Here is a 25,716-nt window from a genome sequence, read left to right on the forward strand (position 1 = left end):
CAAGATGAACGGCATGAAGTAAAATTCATCGAATCCTATGGTTGACTGAAACAGCATTTTTCAAATGGCAATACACCACTTGTCATTCATGAATGAAGTCGAGTCGGCTCACTTCGAACTGCTGAAGTCTCCTCATCCGTATGCCACTTAAAGAAAATCGAATTGCTGAATTAACTCATTTAAACGCTTTGCGGGCATTTGTTTTTTCCCCTTATTTTTTTATTGTAATACGTTTGTATATTATGGAATAACTGTTTCTCAAATGATATCGGATATGTTCAACAAATCGGGTGCCACATTTGGAGCAGGATATGCTCATTCTTCCGGAGCACCTGAGATCAGCCCTAGTTTAGGTGGGGTCCGTGTTACTTATTCTTTAGTTTTCAATGTTGTTTAATGTGTACTATTGTTTATCTGTTTGTTCTTTTTTCATTTAAGCCATTGCGTTGTCATTTTTTTTTTCGAATTATGAGTTTGACTGTCCCTCTGGTATCTTTCGTCTTCTTTTGTATTGCCTTCCCGTCTTTACGCATAATTTATTTTTGAACCTCAACATTTTCTCTGTATTTTCATTTTAACAACTTTGTTAAAAAAAATTGTAAGGACAATCAGTTAAGTAAGTGAACTTCCTTATTGTTTCAATCTTATTCACACCGATTAAAACATTGAGTATTGTGTTCTCGAGTGTTTCCGGTATGCATAATTCACTTACAATATACAATTTAGGTGACAAAATATGCTCCTTTTTTAAATAGTTGTACTAATCCTCTAATTCTTTACTAATAGATTGATTAATTGATTACACATTTCCGAACTGTTCTTGTTAATAAAACGAACAATACGGGTCAAAAAGTAAAAGAATAGAATTATATTAGAATTTCGATATGTATGCAGCTGGTTACACATGCATCGTTTTATCAAACGGAAGTTGTATAAGCGATTGAAAGTTTTTTTTCGGTCCATGGATTTAAAACACATATAAGTTCTTTGTACAGTACAAATGTGAAAAATTGGGGAAACAATCGACCAACAGATTGCAGTAAATAAGTTGATAGATTGTATATGCAGCGATAGAACAACAATACTTAGCAGTTTATTAACAACATTTATTAAGTATATTAAGTAGATCATATTTGAAGGGTAATTCCTATAATAATTCTTTGAAAACAACTACATGTTGCACAGTAAAAAGTTGAAGGCAATTATGCCACTTTTTAACATACACCAGTTAGAATCTCACTTCCACAATAAATGGAGTTTCGTTTTTTTGTTGTTATTTTTTTTTTTTTTTTAATTTGTTATAAAGGTTACAGATTTTACATAATTGAAATATCGAACACTCTGCTGTATATTTATCTAATAGAAACCAAAAGTGATATGTCATTGGTATCTATCGTGTTGATGCATCACACGCTTACTAAACCAACTGAAGAATGTAACATTCATAAAAAAAAAGATGCTGACGGAGCGTCTTAACCAAGAAAAGGATCTTAACATTAAGAGATGAAATGTAGTCCGTACAAAATAATTTGCGTTTAAAATATAACGATATTAATCTTATTTCAAGGAAAAAAGTAATATCGGTCACTATCAATTTTTGATCAGCTTAAAATGGTTTCAGACAGATGAGTTTTAGTCCAGTCAAACTAGGTTTGAACCTAAAACTAATAGTAACAGAAAATCTTTTAGTTCTAATTTATAGTTATAAGCTACAAATATACACATAAAAAGTCCCATAAAATCTAACTTGAGGAAAACTCAAAATTAGCATTTTTAATTTCTCATGGAAATTAACATTGGAAAGGGAGATAACTCTGCAAAAACTAGTAATTGATTTTGGGGTTGATTTTCTTAAAAAATGCATGTTTAGAACGATACTTTGATCAGGTTATAAGTTTGTATTTGACTATGTTATATAACCGTCTGCTCATGAAAGGTACTTAACCGAAGTTTTATGGCTATTTTTTATTTTTTCTGTGTATATTATGGATATAAGTCTAAAGAGTAATACGTTAAAATATTCTGTTGCAATTACTTCAAGGTTAGGATAAAATGTATGCTAGATTGACTGGACAATTTCATATGTGCATCTAACAAGTGGAGTTTTTGTTGTGTCTTTATAATTCTTTTTTCATTAATTGTGGTCAATAAAAAAACATACATTAAATTAATTACAATTTGCCAAAGTTTCTCTATTATATAATCGACCAAATGACGTTAGAAGGCCATTTATGTGTGTTTTTTCTGTCCTGTATGTTCTCCCATTTACTTGTTTTGTAGTCCTGTCATGTAATGTTGTCAATTCAATGTTATATTTAACATTCCAATAAAAGCGATAAGTTTGGCTTGTCACAAAACTAGGTTCAACCCACCAATTTTTCTTTAATAAACATGTCCTGTACTTATTCAGAAACCGGCAATTGTTGTGTCGAAGTTATCTCGTATATGATGTGTTTCCCTCTGTTAAGTATGTTACTCGGATTTTTTTTCTCTATCGATTTACGAATTTCGAACAGCGGTCTACTACTGTTGCCTTTCTTTTTTTTAATTTTTTTTTATCACAAATGCATCAAAATATAAATAGCATGTCTTGTAATAAAAATAACATCACATAAGTGACAGATTAATGACACACACAACATCAGCGGAAAATGCCAAATAATACAAATGCTCCTGGAATTAATCAGTCAAACAACAAATTCATTTATTCTGTAAAATATTTTCCTACTTTTACAACAAAATTATCGTATTTAAATTAACCAATGTTTAACTTCCTTTTGAGATGCTTTGTCTTTTCATTAATATGTCTCTTTCATTGAGTTAAAGCCAATTTAATTGATATTTTATAGTGTGTCTGATGTTACACTATTATGTCAAGCTAGGGTGAAGGTTGATTCCTGTTAAAACATTTCAACCCAGTGATGAACTGGGTTGTAATTGTTTGGTGATGGGGTTCATAAGAGTTTTTTTGTAACTCGTTTCTTATATAATTTAGAACGTTGGTTTTCCTTTTTGAAATATTTACACTATTTTCACTTTTGGGACATTTTATAGCTTGCTATGCGGTGTGACCCAACTCTCCGTGTTAAAATCACTCGTTTAATTGCCACCATGGTATAACTCTCTCGGTTGATTATTGAAAGCCTCAATAAAATTTCGATTACATTTGGTTATATGTAGTATTTTTTTTTAATTTCACCCTGTTTTTCCCAATTCTTTTTGTAATGATTGATTAAATACAGGGACAAAACAACCTTTTGTATTTAATTTTACTGCTTTTTGGGAATATAGTTATTTGGTATATTTCCGATGAAAATTTTGGGTTAAACCTGTTTTATAGCCAGTCAATTCAGTTGTTTATAGTTCCTATCATACTGATCATTTAACTCTTTCATAATAAGACGTCAAAAATTACATATACCACCCTAATAATTACTTTATTGTTTTTAATATCTTGCAGCTTGTGTATTCTCCTTTGAGATTATGGCAAAATGTAAGTTAGTCGAATAAGTTTAAGGGTATACATACAAATATGTAACGTAATACAATGTACTATAGACTATTTACCGGATTTGATATCACATAGGCAACACGACGGGTGCCACATGTGGAGCAGGATCTGCTTACCCTTCCGGAGCTCCTGAGATCACCCCTAGTTTTTGGTAGGGTTCGTGTTGTTTATTCTTTGGTTTTCTATGTTGTGTCATGTGTACTATTGTTTGTCTGTTTGTCTGTTTTCATTTTTAGCCATGGCGTTGTCAGTTTGTTTTAGATTTATGAGTTTGACTGTCCCTTTGGTATCTTTCGTCCCTCTTTTACGAATTAGAAGTCGATAACACTGCAACTGTTAAACACGATTTGATGGTGAACATGTATAAAAATGTAACATAAGGTACAGCTTCAAAGTATCTACATGGGACTTACACCGATATTACAGGACATAGACTATAATACTTTGGTCGCACGGACATAAGACAAATACTTAACCGTTATTTTTAAATTTAATTTGTATATTCTGAAGGTGTACCGGACATGCAGCAAACATTTCACGGACCAAATACCTGTATGATAACGTGTTAGATATAGGAAATGGATGAACCTATACGACGATAAATGATGGAATTGTTTATACGATACACGTTTTTCTTTATAAGACATAAATAGTAACTGACAAATACGATCTAAAGAATAACAATATAAATACACTTGTGTGACGTTTACCGTATATACCGTAGCGAACAATGATAGAATTGAAAGACATGACGGGGTAGACCATCACAGACAGATAACATGAGTAGACAATAAAAAAAGGACTAATAGAAATGAGTGTACCCATGTTGTACAGAAATTCAAAACGATTGAACAAAAGTTTTGTATTCAAAACAGAGTGATGTTTTGAAGAGTTAAGAAGGGTGGAAATTGTGAAACGAGTGTATATGCAGCATACAAAATAAATACTAGAACATTGGTAAAGGTATTTGATTTAATCATTGATATTCTTGGTTACTTATAAAGGTCTTAGTTAAAAAAAAAATCGAAATGCGAGCTCCATTTTGACAAGATGCAGATTCACATATCAGATGATGCAAGCATATCTAGCAAGAGATGCTAACCGTGTCGAAATACAATATTTCGCTCCTTTTGGAATTAATGCGTTACCTTAATTTTTTAATGAATTGAATTGTTTTCTAAAAGAGTTAAATAAATATGACCTTTAGTTTTCTAGATTGGGATCTTCATTCTTTTTCATCTCGGGCATTGTATTTCTTTTAATAAGTAAAATTGAGAATGGAAATGGGGAATGTGTCAAAGAGACAACAACCCGACCAAATAAAAAAACAACAGCAGAAGGTCACCAACAGGTCTTCAATGTAGCGAGAAATTCCCATGTTTTTTTTTCTCTCATTGGTGATGGCTGATCTTTTTGTTTCTGGGATGTACAAGAACCAGTTTACGTCCATGTGTTTTTGTTTTATGTATTACTATTTGTATCCTTGTGATCGGTTAATGGATAAAGAAAGAGTTAGTATGAGTGCCAATGAAACAACTCTCCATCAAAATCTTAATTAACAGAAGTAAACCATTAAAGGTCCAGGTACGTCTTCAACATGGAGCCTTTTTTAACAACGAACAGCAAGCTATAAAGGGCCCGAACATTTCTAGTGTTAAAACATTCAACCGGTAAAACCAACGGTCTAATCTATATAAATGCTTTTTATAGTTCGTTCTTATATTGTACTGTTACTCAACTGTTCCAGGTTTGGGTAGGTTTGGATTCCATTAATATGTTTAACCCCGTCACACTCTGTATTTATGTACCTGACCCAAGTCAGGGGATTGTTATTCAGTGGTTGTCGTTTTTTGCTGTGTAACGGATTTTTTTTAGTTTTAACATTATTTTGGCCGTTAGTTATCTCGTTTGAATTGATGTACATTTTTGATTTTGGGACCTTTTATAGCTGACTATGTGGTATGATTTTTTTCATTGTTGAAGACCGCATATCAACCTATAGCTGTTAACTTTTGTGTCATTGGTATCTTGTGGATAGTTGTTTTATTATCAATCAAAACACATTTTCTTATTTATAGAAGAATAAAGAGTAAAAACACGAAAACTGAGGGTGATCTCAGATGATCCGGAATGGTAAGCAAATCCCAATCCATATGTGACACCCGTTATCATAACTATGTATTATAAATTACAACCATACCATGTCTCTTAATTTTAATGAGTTTTAGTGAGTGAAATGCATTTTTGAAAACTTTTCACTAGTTTAATGGACGATTAATGTTCAAATATTATTGAAACTACACAGTTTGAAATGTCAGATCAGTTATTCATTTATAACTGATCTGTTTAAAAAAAAATCATGTTAAAATATCACTTATATATTTTTTATTCGTCGTCCTTTATATCCACATTTCCATTTGCAAATTAGATACCTGAATCAACTCTACGTGGAGGTTCGATGACATTGTTTGTTTGTTTGTTTTTGTTATCAATCTTCATGCACTGTGCACTAGTAATGAAACAACTATTAAGTCGTGAACGGAAATGATTATCAAATCTGTAATAAATGAATGCATTTGCAACATGGTTGATCAAATATGATCTCTGAACAATTTTTAACAATGCAAATTGTGTCCAAGATAATTTTCTCTCGTCCACATCCTTTATCGCAACTTCATTTAGAAACAATGGCACATAACTGATGGCAAAAACTATGCTAACTGTAAATGCGATTTTTGTAATCTTCATAGATAGGCCTGATAATCTATTGTTTGTGACATTTTCTCTATTATTTTCTGTTCTGTGTCTGCGTTTTAGCCTCAACAGGGTCCTCCCGATCAAAGCATAAAGTACGAACAAAAGTAGTGTATAAAACAGAAATAAACTGGAAAGGAATATGTTATAATTTTTCCAACCTGGTGGGGATTCATTCCATGCAACGGTACAAGTATAACCAGTGACGCCATTACCCAAATTTGTTTCACCTAATGGTTGTAGTACTGCAATCTGGGGTATTCCGGAAGCAAATCCAATAGCGAAACAAGCAGCAATTAAGTACGTCACATTGTGTGTAGTGATCTGTCTGCGGAGAGGACAACACACTTGTCGGTATCTATGAACTGTTAACAAAACCAGTAGATGTGTTGATGTCATTATTCCAGAATCCAACATTCCTGCTACAATTTGACAAGCTCGCAGAGATTTGAAATCATAGTAGTTAAATAGCCGACCAAGATTAAAAGGAACACCGATCAAACAAAACAACAAATCTACTACTGCAATGATCCAAATAATCTTTCTGTACACGTTTTTGTTGTAATTTCTATATATGATGAGAATCGAGATATTCCCAGGCGGCCCTATCGTTAGGAGAATAGCGAGGTATACAATAGGAGCAACCAGTTTCTGGCTAATGATCTGTTCGGTATAGTATTCCCTACTTAGAAAAGCATTTACTGTAGTGGTTACTTCTGTCAGGTCTGTATTGTTCTCCATTTCCACACAAAATGTTATAAATACTTTTATGAAAGCAATCGTAATATATCTACACGGTATAAAATATCCAAACAGTTAAAGTGCTCTCGTCTGATTTAAGATTTTTAAAAAGACAAGCTCAATGTGATGTAAAAACTTCCTTATTTAATCCAGGTTGAAATTAGGTCCATTGCATTGAAAGGTAAACATATACCAAGAGATGATGGTATTTCATCTTACACTTGTATGGGAGTACCCTTTAAAAAAGATAGTGAATGTTATATCGGCAATTCATTAACCTTTCACGTTGTTTTTAGCTTTGTCCCTTGTTCCCATTTGGAAATATTATCTTTAAATTGCACAGAGTCATATGAATGTAAAATGCGTTTAGTATTGCGTTGATATTAAAAAAAAATCGTAACAGTGACTCATGTTAATTATTTTGATTGATATATTTGTCATAGACGACACATACCCTTTTGTCCTTCATAGAGGGAATTAAATGTTTAGAAACTGTTCTTAACTGCAAAACAAAAATATTTGATATATTACATCCGAAACAAAATTGGTTATTTCTTATGACAAAAGATAGATTGACTCAAAATTTAGACTAAGTAAAGTTTGAACACTTGACATCGGTGTGATATGTTCTTTGTCGATGTTCTATATCTGATGATTTCTGATGAAAGTTTTCATTTTAAAGAAATTGTGGTTTGAATCAAATATCTGTCTGATTAAGCTAGGTTCACACTGCCGATCAGCTCAACTCGATGCTCCCGATTGTCCAAATGTCTACGACCAAGCGTGACCAAATTCTTGATCGGGTCTGTTTACAACTTCTATCTGACTGTTATCCGACTGTTCACTAACTTAACTCGACCAATCACGACTCCTTGGTTACTCCATCACGACTCCTTGATGAGTACATCACGACACCAACCATATTCGATAATTCCGACCAATTCACGATCTCTACACGATCTTTACTCGACTAACTAAACCGACTTAACTTTACTCGATCTCAGCCTGACCTCGGCAAAACCAGACCCACTTGATCGTATAGGGATCGTAAGGATAGTCGGGCATTGGTCGGGTATGTACAGCTTCAGTATTAAAACGTCTTCTTTTTTTTTGATATCACCCGCTGCAGCGGAGGAGGCTTAAAAGTGTTACCCTTGTCCGTCCGCAAGTACGTAAACGTACGTCCCAACAGTTAGTTTTCGTTCTCTAATTTTATTTTGCCTCAACAAAATTTTAAAAACTATAAAACACAGATCTTTGAGTAGTGTCATTTTACCGTTCTTGACTCTTTATAACGTTATATACAAGCTGGGTCATTATCTGTGTCTGTTCCTGACCATATGAGTATTTGGACCGTATACGTATATTCGTACGGTCCGACCATACGCGTACGGTCTGACTGTATGAGTATACGCGTATGGTCCAGTTTGAGCTGAACATACATGATATGGATTATATTAGTTAAATTTAAACAAACGTTTATCACAATCTCAATTTTTAGTTTTTCAAATTTTTATTATTAAAAATAGATGGATAACATGAACAAAGGAACACTTGAAATTAAATATTTGTATATCTGAATGATATTTTGGTGTTCTCGTCCAAGGTGACACTTGCTATTGTCCTACCAAATTATGTTTACTTCCGATATCTTCAATTTCAGTGATCATAATTCAATTAATTTATTACTGATCTATATGCTAAATACAAAAGATTAACAGACTCAATTAGCGTGAATTTTTTATATAGTTAAAATATAAAGTTTTTATTTCAATTACAATTGATTTTTTTTATAACAATTTGAGAGTTAAGTATTGTGGCGAGGTCAATTACATCTAAGATTTGATGGCCAGTTCTTAATCAGTTTAATGATCTTTCATCTTGATTAATGTGACACTTTATACGATAATTAGTTGCACAGTTGAGCTCGATCTTGTGAGAAACTTTTATATTGGTCAGTCGTTTTAAAGAGTTTGAAATAACAAGTTACATTATATTTGAGAATGAAATAACATGTTTTATATTGGAATTTATATCTGTGAATATGATCTATACATGTACTGTTACAAGATTAAAGATGTGAACATTAAGAAGACTTAGTTATACATGCAGTTTTAACTGTGACTTTATGAAGAAAGATATGCGAGTGCTAGTTCCCTTTATTTATATATAACGGGCAAGATGGAGTTATCGATTCCTGATACATATTTCCGAAATAATGACATGTAATTCCAAAACACATAAACACACAATAACGCCCCGTTATAGTATTGTTGATCTGTTATATTCATTTGTATCTAATAAACTTGTCCCAACTTCTTGATATTAGTCAGACCGTACGCGTACGGTCCAAATACTCATACGGTCTGAACCATTTCCAATGAACACATTCCCCGTTTATTTGGTTAGATTGAGTACTTCACAGAAGGTCTGAGTGAAATTATGGAACTACTTGTAACATGTGTAAAAGCATTTGGATTGTTAGGCCAGTTGGTTAGAGCTCAACTAGACAGGTAAATAACCGTGACGGAGCTTGAAGAGAGTGATGAATACCAAAAAGGAATAGACTGTAAAGTATGAGAAACTTACAGGAGCTGAACAAAGAGGACACCAATGGTTATAAAACTTCCTGAAAGCAAAGTATGATGCTGATTGTTATTGGAGTTTTACTGTTCTTTTCTTCATAATGTGATTCGTCGCTGAATTAATAATCGTAATGATGTTAGATAGCAATATACATACATTTTTCCATCCCCTTTTCCTTGCTTTCTTACAAATTAAGCCTACTGTTTGTGTCATATATGTACATGTATGTAATCAGTATTTTTCATAGATCTGATACCCAGTAGTTGTGTGGTTCACGAAATGTTTTTTTGGTGTATCCATGGCAAAAATCTGCTTGTTTTACTAATAATATTGCAAAAGGGGGAAGGGATATCACATATTTTCCTAAAAACTTGGCCAAAAACAGAATTTCAATCTCCTGGAGGATACCTTTTCTGAAACTGTTTACATATATCTATCACGAATTCAAATAAAAATCATTTGTCTTTCTTATCATCTTTTATTATTTTTTTATCAAATTGTGTCAAAAAGCGTATGAAAGAAAAAGTGTTTGTAAACACCGTACGGTGACATATAGTTGTTAATATATGTGTCATTTGGTGTCATTTGGAGAGTTACTAGTCTCATTATACCACATATTCTTATTCTTATACTACAAAAATTTCTGAACATACGATGAATACGGACAGTCAAACAAAAAAAATAAACAAGTACAATATAATAAACTAAATTTGATTGCTTAATTAGTCATCGGTTGTCTAACAATGAATTTTAATGCACAATTACTTTCATATTTGAAAAATCACCTTGGTCCAAAATGCAGGATCTACATGAACTTCCCTTCAAAAACACTGAGAAAATCGTGTTCACGGTGTTGCTAAGATTTAGTTGTCTATGTTGTGTTATGTAGACTTCTGTTTGTTTTCTCGTCGGCTATGGCTGTGATAATTTTTTTTTAAATTTCACACCTCCTTGCAAAAAGTAAAATCACAAAAATACTTAACTTAGAGGAAAACCAATTCGGAAAGTCCATAATCACATGGCAAAATCAAATCACACAACGCATAAAAAAACAAACTGTCATATTCCTGACTTGGTACAGGCATTTTCAAATGTAGAAAATGGTGTATTAAACCTGGTTCTATAGCGCTAACCCTCTCACTTTAATGACAGTCTCATCAAATTCCGTTATATTTACATTGATGCGTTAAATATTCAGACACAATAAATAAAATAGTCAAAATATGGGTACATCAGTCATCATCGTATAACAATTTTAAAAGGAACTATTTTACAGAACACAAAAACATCTACTATCTACGAACACATTCATTGATTTGAGTGTCTGACGTCAGAATGTTTTGTATACGTCACATAAATTTGTAGTTCAATGTGCCTACAAACAATTTTAAAATTTACATAGGCAATGTTAGCATACAGAGTCAAAAAATCAAAAGTATGTAAAAATGAAATTCAGAAATAGTCCGAGATTTTAACTAGTCAAAAAGTGTTATATAGATTTTATAAGAACCCAAAAGTAGTTAATTCCACTACGCGATTGAATGATTTTGACGTTTGTGGTTCAACGTATATAGTAATTCATAATAGAAATATATCATAATGACATATAATAGAACAATATCATACTGACGGGATCTTTTAAAGTACAGAGTCACGTTATAAGAACAAAAGAAATACAAAAAGACGCATATTCAAAACAAACCACCAAAAAATGAAAGCCAATACAAACACATTGACGAGATGTAAAAGTACCGAGCCACGTCAAACGGATATCACATAAAACTATTCAACAGTTCATGTAATATTAATAATAGAACAAAGACAAATGAAAGAACAATAAAACACGTTGTTAAGATGATAAAATATATCAGTACGCAGAATCTATACATCAAGACCAACATGTATTATTTGATAAGTTGATACGGAATATTTATCAACTCGCGTATGGCCGAGCAGAGATCGAAGTGTGGTCGAAAACGGTCGCGTACAGATCTGGTATTGGTCGAGTTGGTCTGAGATGAAAAAAATATAGAAGTTGCAGTGATCATGAAGCGATCGGACATTGGTCTAGTTAATCTAGACCACATATCGTACAGGTTGTCGTTGAACGCAAAATGATCGGATATTAGTCGAGCAAAGAACAAAATGATCGTGTACTGATCGGTAAACTATTTGAATTCCGACCAAACTCGATATCTACATGATCCTTACTCGATCAATTCGACCGCTACTCGACGAATTCTCGAGCTCTATTCGAGTGACTGGATTCTAGATCCTTACTCGAATGTTTTTGACGTGTCGAAAACTTTTGGGTAGAAAGTCAGATCGATGACGACCAAGGTAGACCACCCCGACCATTCTTGTCGATTGAGTCAGACCAGACTCCAGATCGCTTAATTTGTCTTGATCGAGATTGATCAAGTTGGTCTGATCGGCAGTGTGGACCTAGCTTAAGTCTTGTATTAGATTGTGAATAATTAGACATTCCTCAGTTGCTGCAGTTTATGATAAGAATTATTTACTTGTTTGTTGATTCTAGGTTCCAATTATGTTTTGCCCCTGATACTTCTTATCATTTAATCCATACAGTTAAATGAACCTCATCAAAAACAGACAAATAGGTGAAAATGTAATAAATCGGGATACAGCCGTCAAACTTGAGTCTTAATCTTATTCACTTAAAAAAACCAACAGAAATGCCTACAAAGTATACAAAACATTTTTACCATAGACATAATGACGAGATGTTGTATGAAAGACATTTGTAGCGCTCCGTTTTAGATATGATATCATTGACGCAGCCTGTTCATTTAGTTTTTATATACATTTTTTATAATGCAATAATAGATAGAAATAGTAAGTTTTTGTACCCAATGACTCAAGATTTGGTATACTTATGTCACCCTCAAACGAGTTGGGTTGATATATTGATACTAGTTTTCTTTTTTATTCTTATTCCACACATTTTTGTCCAGCTTAGTTCTTGCAAGTGAATGGACCAATTTTAATGGAACTATACCATAATGCTAACCACCATGTTTTTAGAATTTAAAAAAGGCTGCCACTGCCATGGAAACAGCAAAAATGTGAAATATCAAAAAGTGTTCCAAATTATTATGAAACTTTGTGGAAATGTAACTTGTTATCGCAATCCACCTTTGGAATTTCAAAATTGCCGTCTTTACCATGGAAACCTAGTAAACGTTTAACATTGAAGCCTATGGGGAAAACTTAAGATAAGCATTGTCTCAATGAATATGGTAAATCAAATCCAGTAAAACTTTAATGCTATGTTGCCCGTCATCTGAGATTGTGTTATCTGTTCTTGGAATTCTGGAAATTTTACCGTTAACATGGAAACAGCATAAATGTTCAAAAATATCAAAATGCTCCCAACTTTATGAAATTTCAAAAAATGTTAACTGTCATATGTAGAGTTACATTTTGACTACCGGAATTTAAATGGATGCAGATTGGTGGCAATGGGCGGACTTGTGTGACATTTGCTATTGCTTGCAATGGCAATTCTAGTTATTTCTAGTTATTTCTAGCTATTTAGTCATTAGTGTTCTATTTTGTGTTTTGTGTAACATATGTACGTGATTGGTTAGTTGAAATATTTAAATAAATATATAAAATAAACAAAATTAAAAATACGTCGATGCAGTTATATACAACTATGAAACTTTAGTTGTAAAATGGGCATAATTCGATATATTATTGACTACTTATTTAAAATGGTAACATGCATTTTTTTTTATCAATTATTATTATTTTCCAAAATTTAAACGGGAAACTCCACACTGAAACTTACGACAAAAGAGACGATTTTTCGTTACCTATTGTTAATTTTCCATTTTTAGATGGTGATGTTCCTTTGGCACCATCTTACGGTGTTTATATTTCACAACTTGTTCGTTATGCCTGTGTCTGTTGTGTGACGTTTTTGATTTTAACGAACGCAACCTATGTATTACTGGTAAATTATTAAACTAGGGATATCGTTACCATAAATTACTTAAAACCTTTACTAAATTTTTCCATAGATATAAAGATTTGGTTTTGAAGTTTGGTTGTACATGTAGAAAACGTATTTCAAACGGGATAGCACATCCTCATTTTTACGGAAATGTTGTTAACAGTGCCCGGAAATTTAGAAATGATCCATCTAAGCTTGTCGCTCATTTAATTAAACTTATTCTAAAAGGTTACCAATTCAACACTGTAATAAGATCATTGAATATTGTTTTTATTGGTATAAATATTGATTTTGTTATCAGTAGATTAAAAGCTAACTAATTGAAATATTACTAGCATGTTATATACATATACATATGCATGGATCTATAATATGTCGATACCTGTAACTTGGCATTTCACAAGGTAAAATTTTTTTTCTGGCTATTTATGACGTCTTTACACTAAATCAATTGGATGTTAGATGTGTACGGATTGATAGTTAAGTCTTTGATGCATATTTTTTTTATTAGTTGATAGTGGTTTTGAACTAGTTGTCAGATAACTGCAAGAACTCTCAGATCTGTTCATTGTGTCTTTTTGTGTCTGGATGTATAAGTACCCGGCCATGTCCACTTTTATTTTTATCCATCTTATGAGTTAAGCCTTTTCAACTGATTTTTATAGTTCGTTCTTATGTTGTACTGTTATACCACTGTCCCAGGTTAGGGGGAGGGTTGGGGTCCCGCTAACATGTTTAACCCCGTCACATTTTAATGTATGTGCCTGTCCCAATTCTGGAGCCTGTAATTTAGTGATTGTCGTTTGTTTATATGTGACATATTTGTTTTTCGTTAATTTTTGTTACATAAATAAGGAAGTTAGTTTTCTCGTTTAAATTGTTTAACATAGTCTTATCGGGGCCTTTTATAGCTGACTATGCGGTATAGGCTTTGCTCATTGTTGAAGGCCGTACGGTGACCTATAGTTGTTAATGTCTGTGTCATTTTGGACTTTTGTGGATAGTTGTCTCATTGGCAATCATACCATATCTTCTTTTTTTTTTTTATATAACACTAAAATGACAACGTTACATGACAGGACTACTATACAAATAAATTGGAGAACATATAGGACAATAGAACACACGAATAATAACTAACAAAAGGTACCAGGTTTAAAATCTTATTTGACAAACGCGCGTTTCGTCCACACAAGACTAACCAGTCACGTTCAGATGAAAAAAGTTCGAAAGCCAAAACAAGTACAAAGTTGAACAGTATTGAGGACCAAAGGTTCCAAAAAGTTATGCCTAATATGGCTAGGATTTTCTGCCTGGGATAGGAACATTCTTATTATTTAGAATAATTCATACTTTTGCAAACAGATGTTTTTTTTATAAAATGACTATATAATATAGATATACATGATAAAACCGAAGCGGTGACTTACTGCAAGAATAAACACGGATACATTACATAAAACAACCTAAACTAGAACATAAAAATTAACAGCTGAGACTCGTGTAGACGAAACACGCGTTTGGTATATTAAATAATAACCCTGGTACCTTTGACAACTATCAACACATATGAAAAAGAAAAAAGATAGCAAAAATACAAGAAAAAAATAAAAAACGAATAGTCAATGAACTAATTGCAAAATCAAAAGCTCAAACATATCAAACGAATGGAAAACATCTGCCACATTCCTGACTTGAAGAAGGCATTAAAAGGACACATTAGAACATTTGTCACTGCTGAGTCTTGTGTAGACGAAACGCGCGTCTGACGTATATACAGAATTTAGTCCTGGTATCTATGATGAGTTTATTGAAACAATACACGCTAACATACTAGTTTAACCTTAAACTTTTTTTTAAAACGTTTACGTTTACTTTTGTCCAATTTTAACGATTTTAAATCTTGTTCATCGATTAAAAATAGCCTTAATCAAGTACTGATCCCAATATATATATCTTTAAAAAGTAGAAATAAGTGTCCCACCCTTACCTCGCTAAAAAAAACATAATTCTTCATTTCCCTGTGTTTCAATATTGATAAGCCTTTCTTAACAACCTGACACCAACTGTAATTTATGTAGGTATGTATAGAAAAAAACACCTCGTGAATGATAAGAGAAACTGTGTTATCTAGAAAGAAAAACAATGGTAATACAAATAATGAATTCTCTTCCTGGATAACTAAACGTAAAAATTGACCTTTGGTTATTGCTAAAAATGAAATCCTGTTAGAAGAAATTGTGAAATCTAGCTTCCGCTTTCAATGCTTGCTTTGTTTTGTAATCAAAGTGTAAATATATACCACATCATTTGTATGTTCGAATAAGCTAAAAAAGAAAAAGAAAAAAGGAACAATAGAATGTGTTTTTTCCAGAACTTATAAATCTTATTATGAATGTCGAGTTTATAAACATAGTTATTTCAGTAAAACTAATATTGTAATGCTTTCATATATTTTATTTATCCGACTTTCCAAACAACTAGCCTAGCCGAACCAAGTTGAATGAAGGAGGAGTGTTGCGATCAGTTATAATGCTATTATCATCACAAATATGAACACAACTTCATTTTACTGCATTCTTGATTTCAACAATGACAAAGTCCCATTGAATAAAGTTAGATCTTTTTATGAAAAACAAATAATTTTAGTTGTTCGATAGTTATCAAAAGTACCAGAATTATAATTTAATACGCCAGACGCGCGCTTCATCTACATAAAACTCATCAGTGACCCTCGGGGATGAAAAGTCCACCAACAGTGGCATCGAACCAGTGGTTTAAATAGTTATCAAAAGTACCAGGATTATAATTAAGTACGCCAGACGCGCGTTTCGTCTACATAAGACTCATCAATGACGCTCAAATCGAAATATTAATAAAACCAAACTAGTACTATATATAGCTAGTTTGCTATATATTAACCTTGATACATAGCCAATAATTTTAGCTTATTCTTTGATACGTATACTTGTCGTTTGAAAAAACAAATTTTAACTGCAGCTATCAGTAGTGTTAAAATAACAAATAATTATAAAAAAAAGATGAGGCAACAGGAAATATCAATAAAAAGAGATATGAATTCCATTGTGGATTTTCGAATGAGAGAGGAATATTAAAAAAAATGCTTATAGGACTTATCAAAATCAAAACAAACAAAACAAAAATAAACGCTTTTGAAATATTCAGCCAAGAAAAGCTGCTGATTATACTATGTGTTTTATATTGTAATAGCTTAAATATATTTGATTGATGCAAGTTCTACATCCGAATTCATTTAAAAAATAAATTATCCATGTTATTTTTTTTATGGTCAGTTTCGTATCTTAGATACGTGGTCGGGCTCGTATCTTAGAAACAATAAGCAACATGACAAATATATTTGGTTAATATAATGATTGTAATGTGTACATGTCTGTGTTGCAATGTTATCTCACCTTGACCTCAATGATTTGGTTTAGTGGTCAACGTTAAGCACCATAGTTAAGTTCGTTTCTTAGTTACTCTTATCAAAAGGTATATTTTGGGGTGTATGCATTGTTTGCAAGTGGTGAAGTTAAAATCATCTCTTGGTAAAATTTTACGGACGCCATCACGAGTTGGTTGACTGTAATGGAATAACCGTTTCACAAATGATATCGGATATGTTCCTTACGTCGTAACCACAATCCCTTTCCCTTTTATGAATGTGACCTACCGAATTAGACTATTTACCGGATTTTTTATCACATAAGCAACACGACGGGTGCCACATGTGGAGCAGGATCTGCTTATCCTTCCGGAGCACCTGAGATACCCCTACCTTTTGGTTGGGTTCGTGTTGCTTATTCGTTAGTTTTTTTATGTTGCGCCATGTGTAATATTGTTTGTCTGTTTGTCTTTTTCGTTTTTAGCCATGGCGTTGTCAGTTTATTTTCAATTTATGAGTTTGACTGTTCCTTTGGCATCTTTCGTCCCTCTTTTGTACATGCCTATGTGACGGTTTCTCACGTGTATGGTTGTTTGGTCTTATCCTCAGGTAGTCAAATTATTTTTGGTGTTTGGGGAATAATTGTAAGATGTAATGTCCGTCTGCCAGTGTTCATCTTGCCTTGCTTGGTTTCATTTAAATAGATCATTGATAAATAAATTGTCAAGCTTTTGTCAAAGGGTCAAATATGTTTTTTTTTTTTTAATTTTATGCAAATTAACGGACACGATTCATTTATTCAAGGTCCTTAGTACCACCTTGAAGTCACCACACTGTTTATGTTGTCGCACAAAATGTACTGAACAGATGTAGTACATTACCAATATAAGTAGTCGTAATGTTAATCATCTACAACTTCCTTTATTCTTAATCTACATCCAACATGTAGGTTAAATATATTAATTTCCCTTTGTCTCAAATTTGTATGAGAAAATATATTTTTTGTAATATTAAACTTGATTATATTGACAGAGCTCTTGAAATTTTTAAATTAAGTTTGCTTATGATCGATATCCATCACCACTACAATTATAAAAAAACATCCATGTTTTATGATTTTTCTGAACTCGTGTATAGTAAAACTTTTGTAATTGTCAATATTTATTCATAAAATCACACCGTGTTTATTTGATCTTTAGTCCATAAATATGGCAAACTGTAATAAGATTGAATAATGAGCATTCTAATATGGTTTCATTTACTTCCTTCGCAAAATAATTCGTTTTAATGATACAGTTTCCCTGTTATTTTTAATGTTTTTGATAACAGTCTTGACTTTTAATCTAATATAAAAGAAAGGTGATACAATGTATTAGTCGTACGTTGGCAACACAATAATTTAAAATTGACATTTCGAGGCCAAACACGCCCTTCAAATTTGAAAAGATATATATTCTCTTGGAAACTCTCACCTTACACCAGAATTTGAATAAGGTAACAGAGATGTTAAAAAAAATTCATTAAACACCGATTTTTTTTAAATAAAAATAATCACTGACAATGCAGCAAGGCAAAGTGATAGTGATTAAGCTGGGGTCAAACATTCACGATTTTTACTACCGTTCTCGACAGGACCATTCCCGATTAAAATTTATTAAAAGTCTGATCAAGATCCTGTGAATCGTGGATGGAAATTCAAACTTAAATCAAAATTTTTAAAAAATAATTTGAATACGACAACAATCAGATAGTGTTCAGGAAGCACCGATCTTCAACCGTTTCTAAGCGAATAAGTCCCGATAATCCCGTTCTGAATCCGCGTATAATCCGATTTATATTTTTCGCCAGGTAAAATTCGACCGAGTTTGTCACGACTGCGTCCCGACTCTACCGAATGTAATCCGACTGAGATCAGACAGTGACCAGACAGTGAACCGACGCTGACGGAAGTTATTTGTTCGAAAACTGTCGGCAGAGTCGGGATGATCAGGTACTGTCGGAACGTAATCCTATCACGGTCCGTTCTTTCGCATTGCAAACGGCTTTGTCTGGTCTCAGTCGTATTGTATTCTGTAGTTGTCGGGACTCTGACGTGGGTATCGTTGACGAATTTCGTATTAATAACGGGACTGTTTCGGAACGGTTTCGGCAAAAAACGGTTCGCAATCGACAAGATCTGGATGCAATCTGGACTCATTTGGCAGAAAAACAGCTATGAAAAATTACTCCGGATCATTCCCGTTCTACAGGACACCGTCCAGAATACACAAAGCATTGTTCGGAATTCGATCCGATACAGCAGAATCTGTCACGACATAGCCACGATTGTAATTCGATTAGACAAAATCGGCTGAGTTGCCCCGAATGTTACCGAACTGTCGGGATGCTTTGCCGAACTATTCGGACCATTCCCGATCCGTAGGAATCTGTTACGAACTAAAACGAATGCGTTCAGACAATGATAGGACAGTTCAGATAATTGAGGATACCAATCCGACTTTTTCACTTTTCATATCGTAATGCTGTCTGATCTCAAACGGGAGCAATAATCAGTAATGTGTGAACCCCGCATTACGGAGGACTTTTGTTTGTAGTTTTTTTAAATCACACAGTTTCTTATCTCAATCAGTGAAATATCAACAGTTAATATACCTGCAATGAATCAGCACAGCAAATTCATTATTATCCTGCATTCTAGTCGTGAAGTGTTGTTTTTCTGTTGGTCTATTCCCTTTTAAGCCATGGCGTAACAAAACAATACATTTTACTTATATTCTTATTTCTGCTCTTTAATAGGAATGCATCTCTGCTCTTTAAAAAAAAAATTGCGTACTGGCTGAATTTACCACGCTTTATTTGTTCTGGAAAATTACATATAAGTCTCTTTTTCGTGGGTTCCTATTTCTACAATAAGATTGCATCTAAAAGTTACATAATGCATCATTTAGTACACGCTTTTTAAAAAAAAAATGCTGTATAAAAAAATCGATGTCATCTCATTTCCATAACGTTTTATTTTGCCTCTCAAACGTATAGAATCGAGCACTATGTTTTTTACTATGTAATAAATATGGTACCTTTAGTTTCCTTTAAATTATATACCAAACAATTGAAAAAAACATATACACTGCTGGTTTTTCATGTATCAAGTACAGTATATTTTTCACAGTTGTATTCAAGTTTTTATGTATTTATGGGCATGATTGAAAGTTAATCAGAAGTGCACCATAAATATTTATTCTTATTGTTATTTGTTTATTTCAGTTCTACACAGTAAAGAGTGCACCTGACATTATTCTAGTTATTGCCAGATATTTGTAATATTTGGGGATTTTTGTAATTTTTCTTTTTCCCTTTGACATTAACGTAAAAAAAAGTAGATATATACTTTGTTTCTTTTCATTAATAAATGTTTAACAATTGTCACTTGCACATTCAAATCAAAATAGCTCAAAAGCTTCAAAAGTCTGGTTGCACTTAAGAGAGATAGCATATAAGCTCATAATGTGTCCTAGAATAAAATATATAAAAAGGCATCGCCAACATCTGATGGAATTATTTAACAGGATATATCTCTATCCCACCAACCGTAAATTAGTGTTTTTAAAGTATCATTATGTCTTTTATATGATATTGACATTCAAAATGGATATAAGTAAAGTAATGTAAGCAAAATAATTCCTGCTCTTAAATATTCCTTTATGTTGAATATGTCTGAACGTCACACTTACCACTTTTCATTTATGTACAGCATAAAGGAAGACATGTGACACACGATTAATGAAATAGAACCGCTGTTCAATTTTCAGTAAGGAAAATTTAGTATATCTAACTTATTTTTGATGAAATTTGTAGTTATCCATTCACTCACAAAAAAGGGTAGATAACTGAAAGCATACACTGCACTATTTGTAAAGGCGTTTTTTGTTGTAAAAGAGAAAGTCATGGATACCTGAGGACGAAACATTTCTCTTCTGCTTTGGGTTATGAATTCTTCTACTTATTGATATATACAATACAACATAATGAACTTTTATCCTGCAATTGGGTGTTCTTCTATACAGATACAGCCCTACATATATCGATATGCTGTATCTGTATACTATACAGATATCGCTTTAAAGCTCCCGCCCACTGTCAGACTGAGTATTGTTTGAACCTGTGTGACCTCAGATTGTGCATTCCAGTTGCATTCCAATGACGATGACAATTTTCGACTTCAAAACTTGAATGTGTATGATTGTGGTACAAAATCAACCATGTCAATTTCAGCATGTCAATTTCAGCATGCATGTTTAGTGAGAGTCAAGTCTGAAGCGTAGGACAAATCTTACGCTTCTGTTTCAAATTTGACGATGTTTTGGTATTTGTTTTTACTATTGTAATTAGTTGTTATGTTAAAATAAATAATTATTCACCTTGAGCGAAATATTATTGTTGACAATTCGAGATCCTTTTTTTGCAAAACCGTCCTCAGCGTAATGTGTGATTTTGATATTACTACGCGGGCCTCAAGGGATTATAAATCGAAAATAAATGCTAAATATGTTTAGTTTTTGTGTCTTTCAAAACACAAACAATATACATAATTAATTGCAGGATAAAGACAATAACTGTTAAGTGTCTTAGCTTTAGATATCAGCTGTATTTGTACTCGGCTCAAAACAGGTGTAGTAGCTCGCTAATAGCTCGCATACACCTGGTTTCCTAGCCTCGTACAAATACAGCTGATATTTAAAGACACTTAACAGTTATTGGCTATATATAATACAAAAAGAGAAGTCAGGAATGTATTATAGATTTTCCAAATTTTTGTGTAGAATCTTTCCATGCTACATAACATATACATTTCCAGTAACGTAACCGTTGATATATGTCACTGTTAATTGTTGTAACACTGTGATTCAAGGTATGACAAAGAAAAGAGGGGCAAAAGATACCAGACGGACATTTTAACTCATTTTTTTGAAAATAAACTGACACCACCATGGCTAAAACATAAAAAGACAAACAGACAAATAATAGTACACAAGACACAACATAGAAAATTAAGACTTAGCAACACCAACCCCACCCAATACTGGGGATGAAACAAAGCATACTCACAATCCAAAGTATCCACTAATGATAAAGGAGACACAGTTTGTTCTTTATTGTTTTCAAAAGGATATATTGTAAATGAATGCATAAGGTTTGTTAATATCATTATTCAACATTCAATTATGCCTGATATTTTTCGACAAGCTTTTACTGATTTAAAGTTGAAGTAATTTAACAGCTTACTAAAATTATATGGAATACCTATCAAACAAAACAACAAGTCGACAACACCAATTGAACAACACAATTTACTGTAGACATGTTTGGTTGCTGCTTTTAAGCAAATAAGGGGAATTTATAGGAAGTCCAACCAAAAAGAAGAATGACAGGATAAACAATTACCACAATTAGTCTTTAGCGGATGATCTGGTCAGTGTAATAATAACGTGACAGAAAAATAGTGATTGCATTTTGTTTTTCATTTTCAAACTAATACAATGTATAATGATTAATCGCCAGACAAATGATACAAAAAGTTTATATTTGCATCTTCCTTTATATTATACTGGTGCACAAATTAACTTTTCCGAAGATAATGATATTTGGCTGTGTTTCTATTGCATAGTTTTTTGGACAACAAAGTGTGTGTTTTAAAAATTTCCACCCTTCTCTCTTTTGAAATAAAGCTGATTAAAAGTAATTAGTATATACAGGAACATGTATTTTGTTTTTTCCTCCTTCAAATTTTATTTAACTCCTTCCTTCCTTTATTGAAATCCATCTAAACGACAATCTTCGGCGCAGAGTTCATATCCGTTCCATACGTACTCCGCAAAACTACACTTAATATTGAGTGTACTGTTACGTAGGATTGGACGTAACGGATATTGTGTAGAGGTTATATACCAATTAAGGATTTACACATCTCTTTTCGAATTGCCATTTTGATCAAACATTATTATCGTGATATCCCAATGATTATCGTTTTACAATGAAATTAGTAGCAAAATATTCCTTTCTTGTCTGCCATTGTGAATTTAAATTAAGAATAAAAAAAAAAGAAAGATATCCGGTGATGTTTAATAATTTCTTTTCCATCTCTAACCGGCAATGCGTAACACTCATTCTGAAAGCTACGTTAAGTCTTAATTCTTATGAGGCACAATTAAACTGCAGAGTGTAAGCTGTCTGCTGATTAAACATTAGACTTTACGAAACTTGATAAGCTATTGCATTATGAAAATAAGATAGCACCTTATCAATTACAGTTGAAATTTACCTTGATATATTAGAACCTTTCTATATAAAAATAAGAAGATGTGGTATAATTGACAATGAGACAACAGTCTAGACCAAATGATAAAGAAGCTAACGACTAGAGATCACTGTAAGGCCTTCAACAATGAACAGAGATCATACCATATAGTCAACTAGAGAAGTCCCAAAATAAAAAGCAATCAGATAATTTTTATGAAAATTATCTTTTACAGAACATCAGAAGGACGCTAGAAAAACAGACATATTCCGTATACTGACCCGAGTACACAGGCATTCGTATGACCTTTTTGAGAGAAACGACTCGAAGTTTATTTGGCAAAACTCTGGCTCGTTAATTTTTTAACACCGATATCGTTTTTTAAAGTCTAGTAGCAACTACAAGCCCTCAAATATCGTATTAGTTCAGAAATGCATACCAAATAAACTCATCATAGATATTAGGATTGAAATTTTATATTTTCGCCAGACGCGATTTTCGTCTAAAAAAGACTTATCAGTGACGCTCGAATAAAAAATATTAAAAAGGGAAAATAAAGTACGAAGCTGATGCACTAAGGAACAAACTTTAACATTGTTTGCCAAATACTCCTAAGGCAATCTATTCTTGAGGTAGAAAAGAATGCACACTTGAAGTTGGTTAAGTGTTGTTCAAGAGACACAAGTACGAGATATATCAAACATTTGATATATGATTTTATTTTTAGTTCAATCATTTATGAAACTTATAGTGAAATAAAAATACGCTTTTAGAAGCCATTATGGTATAATTTGGTCAAAATAAGCTAAGAAACATTGATGGTGAATTATTCAATTACAAGGGGGAAATTCGACCTCATTGAAACCGTACTCGTGTGAACTTCAATTTAACCCTTAGCCTTAGCTAGGAGGTTCAATGCTACTGCTGGTGGAGATGTATTTCCCCGAGGGTATCACAGGCCCAGTAGTCAGCACTTTTTGTGCGGACATGAATTATCATTGATATTGTTATATTTATAAATTAACTGTTTACAAAATTTAGAAAGGAAGATCACGCTGGTCTGTTGGTGTTTTCCCCTCTGGATAAGATGGTTTCATTAATGGGAGGAGACAGAGCAGTTTGAATTGTAAATATCGAAATCATCTTCAACCATATATGTGTATGAAATTCATGATCAATAGTTATCAAAGGTACCAGGATTATAATTTAGTAAGCCAGACGCGCGTTTCGTCTATATAAGACTCATTAGTGACGCTCATATCTAAATATTTATAAAGTCAAACAAAAACAAAGTTAAAGAGCATCACAAATTAAAAATTCCAACAAGTGTTGCCAAATACGTCTAAGGTAATCTGTGCCTTTGATAAGAAAATCCTTAGTTTTTCGAAAAATATATAAAAATGTATAATGTAAAAAATTGGTATGGTGTTTTAAAATTACATACTGCGTTCTCTTTGGTTAGACATAAACGTTCTAGTTGTAAAAGAAAACGTCAAACAGATGATTGAATTTACAACTGTAATTTCAACGTCAATTTTAATTTGAATAACAGCGGAAACGAAATTTGTTTGGCGTTGCTCGATAAATAATTAAATAAGTTCAATTTATCTTTTCATTTTTAATCGTGTAACGGTAACGGTTGCCGTTGTGTTATTTTTTTTTCGGTATCATTTATCTAAATGGCTGGTCTTCGAAAGTGTCTAGTTATATACTTGTTTGGCTTTCTAACTATTTGTATCTTGCGTATCAAAATATAAGCGTGATACCTTAAATGACTATTCAAATTATGGTTCGATGCAACTGCTGTTTAACGTTTTGCCCCGAGGGTATCACCAGCCTAGTTGTCAGCACTTCGGTCGTGACATGAATATCAATTATATTGTCATTTTTTAAATTTACTATTTGCAAAAGTATCAATTATTTAAAATACAAAGGTTTTCTTATTCCAGCTATAGGTTACTTTAGCCCTATTTGGCTCAGTTTTGGGGAATTTTCGGTCTTCAATGCGCTTCAACTTTATAATTGTTTGGCTTCTTAACTTTTTTGATATGAGCGTCACTGGAGAGTTGTCTTGGGTAACAAAACTATACGCCTGGTACCTTTGATAAATGTTACCATGTCTAAATGTTCTATTCTATAATAGCCACAAAACCATGTTCAACCAATATTCTCTTGTTTAATGTCCTGTACAAAGTCAGGAAAATGACAATTGTTATCTTAAAGTATTTGTGTGTGTAACATTGTCGTTTGTTTTTTTGTTACTCTTCAGAGTTTCTGCTGTTTCGTTGTTTTCCTCTTATCGTTGATATGTTTACCTCGAGGATCGGTTTCATTTTGTTTTCTCTCAATCGATTTATGACTTTCGAACAGCAGTACTACTGTTGCCTTTATTTGTTGTTCTTTTCTCATTTCAACATAGGTTATAATTGACGCTACATTTAGTA

Source organism: Mytilus trossulus, chromosome 7, assembly GCF_036588685.1.
Source record: "Mytilus trossulus isolate FHL-02 chromosome 7, PNRI_Mtr1.1.1.hap1, whole genome shotgun sequence".
NCBI classification, from domain to species: domain Eukaryota; kingdom Metazoa; phylum Mollusca; class Bivalvia; order Mytilida; family Mytilidae; genus Mytilus; species Mytilus trossulus.